Consider the following 14,714-nt stretch of genomic DNA (forward strand, 5'->3'; position numbering starts at 1 on the left):
ATAGGTGACGTTTCACAGAGTGCTGGAGTAACTCAGCGGGTCAGGCAGCATCTCTGGAGAACATGGATAGGTGACGTTTCACAGAGTGCTGGAGTAACTCAGCGGGTCAGGCAGCATCTCTGGAGAACATGGATAGGTGACGTTTCACAGAGTGCTGGAGTAACTCAGCGGGTCAGGCAGCATCTCTGGAGAACGTGGATAGGTGACGTTTCTGGCCGAGATCCGGTACACATTTTTCAGTTGGAACAGGAGGTTACACTGACACAGCACAGGAAAGTTAGTGAGATTGTGAATTATTTACCGCTGAGTGACTCCAGCATTTTGTGCCGATCTGAATTCCTTGAATCAGCACCTACAGTAACTGCCTATGATGACATACGCAACCAAACATCACCTTCACAAGTTCTCTTTCCACCACATCACCTACCTGTGTTATCACAGATGCCTGTTGAGTTGTCCCAGCACTTTGTATCCTTTCTCTTTCAACTACTGCCTAGAGTGATACAGTGTGAAAAAGGCCCTTCAGTCCAATTTGCCCACACCGGCCAACAGGTCCCATCTACACTAGTCCCACCTGCCTGCGTTTGGCCCATATCCCTCCAAACCGTTCCTATCCACGTACCTGTCTAACTGTTTCATAACCTGCCTCAACTACCTCCTCCGGCACTCGTTCCATACACCCACCACCCTTTGCAGGGAAAGCTATTCCACAGATTCCTTTAAATCTTTCCTCTCTCACAGTAAACCTATGTCCTCTGGTCCTCGATTCCCCTACTTTGGGCAAGAGACTCTGTGCATCTACCCGCTCTATTCCTCTCATGATGTTGTTCACCTCGACAAGATCAGTGCAGTTGTCTGTCCTCACATGAAGAAGTGGCTTGAAGCATTTTAGCTTGTGAGCAGCAGTCATGACACTGCACGATTCTCCTGCTTCCTAGACTACGAGGTTGCCCCCACCACCATGACATGTCCCCACCACCAGCACAAACCATGTCTTTGTCCGAGAGCACCTTCGCCAGCGTCGGCACTGACCGAACCTTCATTTCATTGAGGCAGAGCAGCGTAGCTTCACCAGGTTAATCCCCGGGATGGCGGGACTGTCATGGGAGCAAAGATTGGAAAGACGGGGCTTGTATTCACTGGAGTTTAGAAGGATGAGAGGGGATCTTATAGAAATGCATAAAATTATACAAGGACTGGACAAGCTAGATGCAGGGCAAATGTTGCCAATGTTGGGCGAGTCCAGAACCAGGGGCCACAGTCCAAGAATAAAGGGGAGGCCATTTAAAACTGAAGAAGGGTCTGAAGAAGGGTCTCGACCCAAAACGTCACCCATTCCTTCTCTCCTGAGATGCTGCCTGACCTGCTGAGTTACTCCAGAATTTTGTGAAATAAATACTATTTAAACCTGAGGTGAGAAGGAGCTTTTTCACCCAGAGAGTTGAGAATTTGTGGAATTCTCTGCCACAGAGGGCAGTGGAGGCCAGTTCACTGGATGAATTTAAGAGAGAGTTAGATAGAGCTCATGGGGTTAGTGCAATCAAGGGATATGGGGAGAAGGCAGGCACGGGTTACTGATTGTGGAGGATCAGCCATGATCACAATGAATGGCGGTGCTGGCTCGAAGGGCCGAATCGCCTCCTCCTGCTCCTATTTTCTATGTTTCTATGTTTTTAGTTAAAATGCTTCAAGGCATTTTTTGATGCGAGGACAACTGCACTGATCTTGTAAAGGTGAACAACATCATGAGAGGAATAGAGCGGGAAGATGCACAGAGTCTTTGGTCAAAGTATCAGATGTGATTAAGATGTGGTGAGAATATTTCATTTCAGTATTCAGCATGCAAATTATTCAAATTGACACCACAGAGAATGTTTGGGTAATAACCAATTACCCAGAAAAGGTCTGAAGAAGGGTCTTGAACCAAAACGTCACCTATTCCTTCTCTCCACAGCTGCTGCCTGTCCCGCTGAGTTACTTCAGCGTTTTGTGTCTATCTTCGGTTTAAACCAGCATCTGCTTACACATTCTTACACAACCACCTTCTTACACATTCAGTAAAGATTATCACACAAACCAATCTCTTTTCATAATCAAGGACCAGTCTCACCCTGGCCACTCCCTCTTCTCCCCTCTCCCATCAGGCAAGAGGTACAGAAGTGTGAAAACGCACACCTCCAGATTCAGGGACAGTTTCTTCCCAGCTGTTATCAGGCAACTGAACCATCCTATCACCAACTAGAGAGCGGTCCTGAGCTCCCATCTACCTCATTGGAGACCCTCACTCTATCTTTGATCAGACTTTACTGGGCTTTATCTCGGACATTCCCTTTATCCTGTATCTGTTCACTGTGGACAGCTTGATTGAATCATGTATGTCTTTTCGCTGACTGGGTAGCATACAACAAAAAAGCTTTTCACTGTACCTCGGTCCACGTAACATTATTAATCTAAACTAGAATTACAGAGTGATACAGCGTGGAAACAGACCCCTTGGCCCAACTTGCCCCAGCTACACTAATCCCATCACCTACCGTATCCCTCTAAACCTGCCCCTCCATGTAGCTGTAAATGCTTGCTATATGTCTTGCAGCTCCCATTCCAATGGCATGCATCCCATTCACGATAGGACATTCTGTGCTCACCACTCATCTGCAGTTGTTTGAAATTCTCAATGGCACTAAAGTATTTCAGAGTAAATCACTTACATATTTAAAAATTTCAACCACCGTGCTGAAGAATATAGCAGTTTTTTTGGTTTAGAAATACAGCATGGAAACAGGTCAATCTGAAGAAGGGTCTCAACCCGAAACGTCACCCATTCCCTCTCTTCCAGATGCTGCCTGACCTGCTGAGTTACTCCAGCACTCTTTGATACCTTCGATTTGTACCAGCATCTGCAGTTATTTTCCTACACATGGAAACAGGTCCCCAGTCCACACATCGACTACACATCGAAATGTTATTCCACTTTCTCATCCACTCCCTGCACACTAGGGGAACTTTTACAAAGGCGGGGTAATTTACAGAAGCCAATTAACCTTCAAACCCGCACGTCTTTGGAGTGTGGGAGGAAACCTACGCAGTCACAGGGAGAACATGCAAACACCGCACAGACAACACCCGAGGTCAAGATTGAACCCTGGTCGCTGGCGCTGTGAGGCAGCAGCTCTACCCACAGAACAGCCAGAAGCAGAAGGTCTCCAGTAGGGGGGGTAAATAAAGTATTAGGAGGGCAATAAAGTAATTAGGAGGATTTGAGTACAGGAGTACAGGAGTAAAGTTCTGCAGTTGTACAGGGCCCTAGTGAGACCGCACCTGGAGTAATGTGCACAGTTTTGGTCTCCTAATTTGAGGAAGGACATCCTTGCTATTGAGGCAGTGCAGCGTAGGTTCACGAGGTTAATCCCCGGGATGGCGGGACTGTCATATGAGGAAAGATTGGAAAGACTGGGCTTTGACTAATCTTCTTGAATTTTTTGAAGAGGTTACCAGGGAAATTGATAAGGGCAAGGCTGTGGATGTTGTCTATATGGACTTCAGTAAGGCATTTGACAAGGTTCCGCATGGAAGGTTGATTAAGAAGGTTAAATCGTTGGGTATTAATAGTGAGGTTGCAAGATGGATTCAACAATGGCTGAATGGGAGATACCAGAGGGTAACGGTTGACAATTGTATGTCAGGTTGGAGGCCAGTGTCTAGTGGAGTGCCCCAAGGATCTGTGTTGGGTCCACTGTTGTTTGTCATTTACATTAATGATCTGGATGATGGTGTGGCAAATTGGATTAGTAAATATGCAGATGATACTAAGATAGGTGGAGTAGTTGATAGTGAGGTAGATTTTCAAAGTCTACAGAGAGACTTGGGCCTTTTGGAAGGGTGGGCTGAAAGATGGCAGATGGAGTTTAATGCTGATAAGTGTGAGGTGCTGCATTTTGGTAGGACAAATCAAAATAGGACGTACAGGGTAAATGGTAGGGAATTGAGGAATGCAGTGGAACAGAGGGATCTGGGAATAACTGTGCATTGTTCCCTGAAGGTGGAATCTCATGTGGATAGGGTGGTGAAGAAGGCGTTTGGTATGCTTGCCTTTATAAATCAGAGCATCGAGTATAGAAGTTGGGATGTAATGTTGAAATTGTACAGGGCATTGGTGAGGCCGAATCTGGAGTATGGTGTGCAGTTCTGGTCGCCAAATTATAGGAAGGATGTCGACAAAATGGAGAGGGTACAGAGGAGATTTACTAGAATGTTGCCTGGGTTTCAGCACTTAGGCTACAGAGAGAGGTTGAACAGGTTGGGTCTTTATTCTTTGGAGCGTAGAAGGTTGAGGGGGGACTTGATAGAGGTTTTTAAAATTTTGAGAGGGACGGACAGAGTTGACGTGGGTAGGCTTTTCCCTTTGAGAGTGGGGAAGATTCCAACAAGGGGACATAGCTTCAGAATTGAGGGACAAAGGTTTAGGGGTAACATGAGGGGGAACTTCTTTACTCAGAGGGTTGTGGCTGTATGGAATGGGCTTCCGGTGGAAGTGGTGGAGGCTGGCTCGATTTTATTATTTAAGAGTAAATTGGATAGGTATATGGATAGGAGGGGATTGGAGGGTTATGGTCTGAGTGCAGGTAGATGAGACTAGGTCAGGGAGAATGGTCGGCGTGGACTGGTAGGGCCGGACAGGCCTGTTTCCATGCTGTAGTTGTTATATTGTTGTTATATTGTTATATTGTATTCACTGGAGTTTAGAAGGATGAGAGGGGATCTTATAGAGACGTATAAAATTGTAAAAGGACTGGACAAGCCAGATGCAGGAAAAATGTTCCCAATGTTGGGGGAGTCCAGAACTAGGGGCCACAGTCTTATAATAAAGGGGAGGCCATTTAAAACTGAGGTGAGAAAAAACTTTTTCACCCAGAAAGTTGTGAATTTGTGGGATTCTCTGCCACAGAGGGCAGTGGAGGCCAATTCACTGGATGAATTTAAAAGAGAGTTAGATAGAGCTCTAGGGGCTAGTGGAATGAAGGGGTATGGGGAGAAGGCAGGCACGGGTTACTGATTGTGGATGATCAGCCATGATCAGCTGGCTCAAAGGGCCAAATGGCCTCCTCCTGCACCTATTTTCTATGTTTCTATGAATTACAGGGGAGGTTTAAGGACCTGTAACACCCTGCTGGGACCTGCTATGTGAAAGGCTGACGGAACTAATACAGGCCATCACTTTGAACGCCCCTGGTGTAGTGAGCTGGTGAATTGCAGGCCCCAGCACTGTGTACTGGGAGGCAGGGTGAACCCAAGCTCCAATTGTGACCAGCACAGGCACAGAAGGGCCGAATGGCCTCCTATGTGCCACAAACATATTCTATGATCTATACTCCTAATATTTTTAGTCAACAGTTAAAATATTTTCCAAAATTAAAACTCAAACACAACATCTCAGGTGTGAGGTTTACAGCTGCAAAGCATAATTGTAGAGCCTTGGTACTATCTGATGGGAAACCTCCTCAACTCTTGGAGCAATCATGGGCATAGAAACATAGAAAAATAGGTGCAGGAGGAGGCCATTAGGCCCTTCGAGCCAGCACCGCCATTCATTGTGATCATGGCTGATCATCCACAATCGGTAACCCGTGCCTGCCTTCTCCCCATATCCCTTGATTCCACTAGCCTCTAGAGCTCTATCTAACTATCTTTTAAATCCATCCAGTGAATTGGCCTCCACTGCCTTCTGTGGCAGAGAATTCCACAAATTCTCAACTCTCTGGGTGAAAAAGTTTCAAAGTTTTAAATGGCCTCCCCTTTATTCTTAGAATGTGGCCCCTGGTTCTGGAATCCCCCAACATTGGGAACATTTTTCCTGCATCTGGCTTGTCGAGTCATTTTATAATTTTATATGTCTCTATAAGATCCCCTCTCATCCTTCTAAATTCCAGTGAATACAAGCCCAGTCTTTCCAATCTTTCCTCATATGACAGTCTCGCCATCCCGGGGATTAACCTCGTGAACCTACACTGCACTGCCTCAATAGCAAGGATGTCCTTCCTCAAATTAGGAGACCAAAACTGTGCACATTACTCCAGGTGCGGTCTCACTAGGGCCCTGTACAACTGCAGAAGGACTTCTTTACTCCTATACTCAAATCCTCTGGCTATGAAGGCCAACATGCCATTAGCTTTCTTCACTGCAAAGAGGGTGGGAGGAGAATGGTGATGTCCCCTTATTTTTCTCCTCTATTAGTGGTATCATGTCTTCCCTCCTCTCGGCACCACTCCATGTTTATGTACAGTCTTGTGCTCCCTCACAAAACCACGCACAAATCTGGATAAGGCCACCAGCAATTCCACACCTTGACATTCACACCTTGCCAGCACCTCATTCCACATCTGTAAGGACCCAAGTTTAACATCCTTTTCACATAAGATTCGGAACAAAGATCCGGACGCCAAACGTCACCCATCCACATTTAGTTTAAATATACAACGTGGAAAAAGGCCCTTCAGCCCTCCGAGTCCACACTGACCAGCGATCCCCGTACACTAACACGACCCTACACACACTAGGGACAATTGACACTTATACCAAGCCAATTAGCCTGCAGACCAGTATGTCTTTGGAGTGTGGGAGGAAACTGAAAATCTCAGAGAAAACCCATGCAGGTCACGGGGAGAACGTACAAACTCCGTACGGACAGCACCCTTGTCAAGATCGACCCCGGGTCTACGGCGCTGCAAGCGCTGTAAGGCAGCAAGCAACTCTACCGCTGCGCCATTCTCCAGAGATGCTTCCTGACCTGTTGGATTACTCCAGCACTTTGTGACTTTCCTTGGTAAACCAGCATCTGCAGTTCCTTGTTTCTACAATTCCACCACTTTGTTTTATTTCACATATCCATTAAAAATAATTTTTTTAATTACTCCAGTTACTTCTTTACAAATTCTCCCCCGTTTCCAGAGGTCCTGAAACTAAGAACAGGCTAACTTTGCTAATATATAAATGCAATTGTACAGAAAAAAAATAAAATAGTCTGCATCCTTATTATACACATGGGAAATATGTTGTCAAGCTGCAAAGGGTACAGAGAAGGTTTACGAGGATGTTGCTAGGACTAGAGGGTGTGAGCTATAGGGAGAGGTTGAGTAGGCTGGGTCTCTATTCCATGGACATCTTATAGAGGTGTACAAAATCATGAGAGGAATAGATTGGATAGATGCACAGAGTCTCTTGCCCAGAGTAGGGGAAGCCAGAATCCGAGAACATAGATTTAACATGGGGGAGGAGGGGGGGGTAAAATTTAATAGGAATCTGAGGGGTAACTTTTTCATACAAAGGATGGTGGTTGAATGGAACAAGCTGCCAGAGGAGGTAGTTGAGGCTGGGACTATCCTGGGACTATCCTAACATTTAAAAACCAGTTAGACAGGTACATGGATAAGACAGGTTTAGAGGGATATGGGCCAGATGTGGGCTGGTGGAACTAGTTGGGCAAGTTGGGCCGAAGGGCCTGTTTCCGCGCTGTATGACTATTTAAAATGCTAACATTAATTACGATGCATTTTATTTTTTTAAAGTCATTCATTTGGTCTGCAATTTCCTGGGAGGTACATCATTTAGCTAGCGCTCTGGTCATTTATACTAAAGTTTATATTATTATTGTTCAAAATATATGTTCAATTAAATAATAACCTTAGGCATTTTGATATCAGTCCAACAAACAACTATTTCCCTTTATCCTGTGTACACTGTAGATGGCTTGACTGTGATCATTTATTGTCTTCCGCTGACTGGGTAGCACGCAACAAAAGCTTTTCATCGTACCTTGGTACACGTGACAATAAACTAAACTATTTAACGATTTAATTTTCCTGCCACTAAATTGCCGAGATAACTCGGGGTGGCACGGTGGCACAGCGGTAGAGTTGCTGCCACACAGCGCCAGATACCCGGGTTCGGTCCTGACTACGGGTGCTGTCTGTACGGAGTTTGTATGTTCTCCCTGTGACCACGCGGCTTGGTATAATTGTAAATTGTGGGTATAGGATAGTGTTAATTTGTGGGGATCGCTGGTCGGCACAGACTCGGTGGGCCGAAGGGCCTGTTTCCGGGCTGTATGTCTAAACTAAACTAAACAAAAAATTCCCACTACAAAATGTCTTCTACAAAGCCCCACAAACAGTAACAAACAATTAATTTTATTCTCATTGTTATAAACTACTTATAAAATTCCTACAAGGTAGCTCTGTTCATTTTAATGTTATCTCTTCAGTAAATACTTATGAATTACCATTGTGTTATTCTGAAACCAACCGACCTAATTTGCCACCATATCTGCAGATCAGTGAAGATTTAAAATTAAAAAGCGTCAATTTTGGAAAAAAATACTCTCGTCTTGACAGAAGGTTCCAGTGGCCACAACCCCGACAGAAATTAGTCCCAGTAAGACAACGAGAGTTGGGGTGACCTTTTGCAAGTGTTTTGCAATGTTTTTCTTTAAAGTCTGTAGCAATATGACATTCTGCGCGTCAGAGTAAAAATATATGTTTAGTCTTCAAATGTTTTCCAGTGATTATTACACATGACTGAATAATAATCAGAAAAGGCACAGATCGTGGAAAGCAATGGTAAAATGGCAAATGACACATCTGAGCACTCTCTGTCTTCCAGTTTAATCTGAATATCTGCAGAATTGCTTCTGAAGTTATATCACCCAGTCTGTTTATTTCCTTCCAATGGTCTTACCTGAAGCTGATGACTCATATTGGGTTAAAGTTCCACGCGTGTTCCTCACTATTACAACTAAATATCGTCACAGTGAAATGTGTAGGAAGGAACTGCAGACGCTGGTTTACACCGAAGATAGTCACAAACAGCTGGAGTAACTCAGCGGGACAGGCAGCGTCTCTGGAGAGAAGGAATAGGCGACGTTTCGGGTCGAGACCCTTCTTCAGACTGACGTCAGGAGAGAGGGAGATACATAGAGAAGGAAGTGTTAGGTGTGAAAACAGGGCAAAGGGGATGGAGATCAAGAAAAATGTAGAATAGATCATTGTTAGTTGGGAGGATGTAACGACAAAGCAAACAGAGATTAACTAGTTGGGGACAGTCGGACTGGTGGGAGAACTGGGAAGGGGATGGATGGAGAGAGGGAAAGAAGGGTTACTTGAAGTTAGAGAAGTCAATGTTCATACCGCTGGGGTGTAAGCTGCCCAAGCAAAATATGAGGTGCTGTTCCTTTACTTCAGAGATACAGCATGGAGACAGTGCCCTTGGCCCACCGACCAGCAATCATCCTGTACATCAGCACTATCCTGCACACACTAGGGACAATTTACAATCTACAGAAGCCAATTCACCTGCAAACCCATGCAGTCACAGGAAGAACGTACAAACACCATTGGACTATCTTTAATCAAAATTTACACGACTTTATCGTGCACTAAACGTTATTCTCTTTATACTGTCTGAAGAAGGGTCTCGACTTAATACGTCACCCATTCCTTCTCTCCTGAGATGCTGCCTGTCCCGCTGAGTTACTCCAGCACTCTGTGAAACGTCACCCATTCCTTCTCTCCTGAGATGCTACCTGACCCGCTAAGTTACTCCAGCACTCTGTGAAACGTCACCTATCCATGTTCTCCAGAGATGCTGCCTGACCCGCTGAGTTACTCCAGCACTCTGTGAAACGTCACCTATCCACTTTCTCCAGAGATGCTGCCTGACCCGCTAAGTTACTCCAGCACTCTGTGAAATGTCACCTATCCATGTTCTCCAGAGATGCTGCCTGACCCACTGAGTTACTCCAGCACTCTGTGAAATGTCACCTATCCATGTTCTCCAGAGATGCTGCCTGTCCCGCTGAGTTACTCCAGCACTCTGTGAAATGTCACCCATTCCTTCTCTCCTGAGATGCTGCCTGACCCGCTGTTACTCCAGCACTTTGTGATAACTTCCCTTTATACTGTATCTGTGCACTGTGGTCGGCTCGATTATAAATGTGTATAGTCCTTCTGCTGACCGGTTAGCACGCAGCAAAGCGCTTTTCACTGTACTTCACGTAACAAAAAACTACACTTTGTACACACAACAACCATAGTCAGGAGTGAACCTGTGTCTCTGTCACTGTAGGGCAGCAAATCTACCGCTCCGCCACTTCTGAAGTTATGCCTGGCATTTGTGGTACATATTGGCCAACTCTTCCTTTGGCTCCGTTTCAGCACTCTCACTTTGTTTCTGAAGATTAGGAGCTCAGGTTCCACAGCAGATTCATGAGCCCACAATCTGAGCTGCCACCACAACACAACAATACAAATGCTTAGGAACAAGCTGGTGAGAATCTCATTGGTCCCTTACAGCACGTTTGACAATAACACTCTTGCCTTTCACTTGAGGTTGTGGACTAAAGACCCATTCTTGTCCTGGATGTGGAAAAAAGTGGTTCATGCAACTATACACCAAAGAATTCTATCCAGTTTTAAACTTAGCCAACATCTGCAGCCAAACAGACCACCAGCTCAACTGAAGAAGGGTCTCGACCCGAAACATCCTTCTCTCCAGAGATGCTGCCTGTCCCGCTGAGTTACTCCAGCATTTTGTGTCTATCTTCAGCTCACCAAGCTGAACACACAGTGTGTAGGAAGGAACTGCAGATGCTGCTTGAGACAGAAGATAGACACAAAGTGCTGGAGTAACTCAGCGGCTCAGGCAACATCCCTGGAGAAAAAAGATGGGTGACGTTTTGAGTCGGGACCCTTCCACAGACCTTCAGGTGAATTCACAGCCCTTACCACCAAGAACCAGAGGGCAAAGGTTAAGTTTAGTGAAGATAGACACAGAGTGCTGGAGTAACTCAGCGGGACAGGCAGCATCTCTGGAGAGAAGGAATGGGTGACGTTTCGGGTCGAGACCCTTCTTCACACAGTTTTTTTCCTACACATTAAGTTTGGTTAAGGTGAGAGGGGAAAGATTTAATAGGGACCTGAGGGGCAACTTTACACACAGAGGGTGGTGCGTGTATGGAACGAGCTGCCGGAGGAGGTGGTTGAGGTGGGTAATATAATGGCATTTAAAAGACATTTGGACAGGTACATGGATGGGAAGAGTTTTGAAGGAAATGGAACAAATGCGGGCAAATGGGACCAGTGTAGATGGGCACCTTGGGCAGCACGGTCGAAGGGGTTGTTTGCGTGCTGTGTGACGAGTATTTCATTGCGGTCACAGTGATTCCACATAAAAGTAACTAATACACTGCCTGCCAACTACTCTGGGATTGACCTGAATTTGTCAAAGGTGACGTGGTTGTCTTTCAATGCAATTCCTAGAAAACGAGCACAATCTCCACGGTGGCACAGCGGTGGAGCTGCTGCCTCAAGGCTCCAGTGACCTGGGTTCAATGCTGACCACTGGTGCTGTCTGTCTGCACAGAGTTTGTACGGTCCCCCCGTGACCTGCAAGGGTTTTCTCCCATTCCCTCACACATCCCAAAGACGTGCGGGTTTGTGGGTTAATTGGCTTCTGTAAATTGTCCCTCGTGTGTCAGATAGAACTAGTGTGAACGGGTGATCGCTGGTCGATGCCAAAGATACTAGAGGAACAAGATGGACCACTCCGTTGAAATCGCCTGTACTGAAGTGTAGTACGCAAAGAAGCCATTTTAGTTTGCTCTGCCTCTTGCAGTGTAATCAGTGTTGTGGGGGAACAGTGTGTGTGATGATACCATTAACATGCAGAATATATCTCATCTATCAATTCACAGAGTTTTGTTACTTTTCTTTTTAAATGTTTCTGCAAGTTTCTGTCTACTAAAATGGCGCCGTGACATACCACAGTTTTCAGAGTCGAGTGGTCTATCTTGTTCCTCTAGTATCTTTGGTTGACGCATTCTCGGTGGGCCACAGGATGCGTCTCCACACTGTACCTCTGAAACTAAACTAAAATGGTGAAGAGGATCTTTGGTGCAAATCAGTGGTTTAACCCTCTATTCAATAACAAGGTTGACAGGTTTTGACAAATGGGTCTTGAATCACATGTAAACATGATCAACAGCATTGGCAATGTAGCACCTTGAATTTACAACGGCAGGTTAAGATAAAGTTTTTTTCTCCCCATTCTCCCAATTACAATCAGTCTGGAGAACTGTTTCAACCCAAATCGTCACCTATCCATGTTCTCCAGAGAGGCTGCCTGACCCGCTGAGTTACTCCAGCACTCTGTGAAACGTCACCTATCCATGTTCTCCACAGATGCTGCCTGACCCACTGAGTCACTCCAGCACTCTGTGAAACGTCACCTATCCATGTTCTCCAGAGATGCTGCCTGACCCGCTGAGTTACTCCAGCACTTTGTGTCTCTCTTTGGTATAAACCAGCATCTGTGGTTCCTTTTTATTCCATTAAGATAAAGTGAACAATGCAAAGTTTTAAACTTACAAGATTTTTGGTTTAGATTAGAGATACAGCGCGGAAACAGGCCCTTCGGCCCACTGAGCCCACACTGACCAGCAATCCCCACACACTAACACTACCCTACACACACTCGGGACAATTTTACGTTTATACATTTAAACCGAGCCAATTAACCTAGAAACCTGAATGTCTTTGGAGCGCAAGAGGAAATCGAAGATCTCAGAGAAAATCCACGCAGGTCACGGGGAGAACGTACAAACTCCTTACAGACAGCACCCGTGGTCGGGATGGAACCCGGGTCTCCGGCGCTGTCATACAGTAGCTCTACCGCGGCAGCCAAGCTATAAACAAACATTGATTTAATGACAACTACCTAGTTTGATTTCTACTTCTGAAGTAATTTGAAATGGAAATGATATTGCCTTCGACTCAACCCACATACATCAGACTTTGATAGCCTCCCTTAGAAGCTGAAACACACTTTCAAGAGATGGACATGATTTTTGTCTGCACACAACAAACCCAAAAGATAAGATTACAACATTGTGATCAACAATTATAATTAACTGGGAACTGCCAATAAGTAAAAAACATTTGGACAGGTACAAGGATAGGAAAGATATATTGGAATAGTTCGGGTACATGCAGAGTCTCTTGCCAAGAGTAGGAGAATCGAGGACCAGAGGACATAGGTTTAAAGTGAGGAGAGAAACATTTAATAGAAACCAAGGGGACAACTTTTTTTTCACGCAAAGGGTGGTGGGTGTATGGAACAAGTTGCCGGAGGGGGTAGTTGAGGCTGGGACTATCCCAACATTTAATAAACATTTAGACAGTTACATGACTAAAATAGATTTAGAGGAATATGGGCCAAACACAGGCAAGTGGGACAAGTGTAGAGTCATAGAGTGATACAGTGTGGAATCAGGCCCTTCAGCCCAACTCACCCACACCGGCCAACATGTCCCAGCTACCCTAGTCCCACCTGCCTGCGTTTGGCCCAGATCCCTCCAAACTTGTCGTATCCATGTACCTGTGTGTAGATGGGGAATGTTGGTCAGTGTGAGCAAGGAAGGCCTGTTTCGAAGCTGTGTGACTAGGTTTGGAGGGATATGGGTCAAACGCAGGCAGGTGGGACTAGTGTAGCTGGGACATGTTGGCCGGTATGAGCAAATGGAAGGGCCTGTTTCCACACTGTATCACTCTATGACACCGAGTGATCAACTTCAAGAAGAACCAGGTAATAAACTGGTTTGGTATTTATTTAATGATCTCACCAAGGCAGACTACAATTCATAATCACCATCCCTGGAGTTGTAAAGGCAAAAAGTAAAAGCATAGTTTCCAGTCTGAATCATTAACATATTGTTCGAGTCTGTGTGGAATAATGTTTGGTGAACACAGGATGAAGCAGGAATTAATGCCAGATTCAAACAACCTACATCGAGCTTCAAACACACTGAATGGCAATACAACCTCAGCCTATTCTTTGTCCCGTCTCCTCTCACCAGCCACAGGGCCGGGAGCTGTTAGCTCAGTGGCCAAACTCACTTCCAGAAAGACATTCGGAACTAAACAGTTGAAATAGGGACCAGGGAATATTCTTGCTGAATTGTGCAGTTAGTGCAGAGGGCTCTTAGTATCTGGGGAAGAGGGAGGGGGTGGGGGGAGTAGAGGGGGGGGGGAAGAGGGGGGGGCTGTAGAGGGAGGTGGGGGGGGAGGGGGGGGGGGAGTGGGGGGGGGGGAGTGGGGGGGGCTGAGATAGGGGGAGTGGGGGTGGGGGGGCTGAGAGAGGGGGGTTGGGGGAGCTGAGAGAGGGGGGGGCTGAGAGAGGGAGTGGGGGGGCTGAGAGGGCTGAGAGAAGGGGGGTGGGGGGCTTGAGAGAGGGGGGGTTGGGGGGCTGAGAGATGTGTGGGGTGAGAGAGGGTGGGTTGGGGGGAGGAGGGGAGGAGGGAGGGATGGGTGAAGGGGGGTGAAGGGGTGAAGGGGGTGAGTGAGGAGAGGGGGGGAGAGGGGAGGGGTGAGGGGGGAGAGTGAGGGGGAGGGGTGGGGGGAGGGGGTGAAGGGGGGGGAGGGGGGAGGGGGGAGGGGAGGGGGGGGTCCGGGTCTGTCCTGTCCCTGTCCCTGTCCCTGTCCCCCCCCCTGTGTCCCGGGTACGTACCGTACTCGGCCTCTTCATCCGCTGCGGTTGCCGGGTCGGTGTGAGTGTCTCGGGGATGATCCTGGTGGCGGGGCCGCTGGAGCTCAGCGCTGTCGCTGTCACGGTCATGGTCCGTCCCGGCCCGGCCCGACCCGACCCGACCCGGACCCCTCACACGGCCG

The sequence above is a fragment of the Rhinoraja longicauda genome, chromosome 10 (genome assembly GCF_053455715.1).
Source record: "Rhinoraja longicauda isolate Sanriku21f chromosome 10, sRhiLon1.1, whole genome shotgun sequence".
NCBI classification, from domain to species: domain Eukaryota; kingdom Metazoa; phylum Chordata; class Chondrichthyes; order Rajiformes; family Arhynchobatidae; genus Rhinoraja; species Rhinoraja longicauda.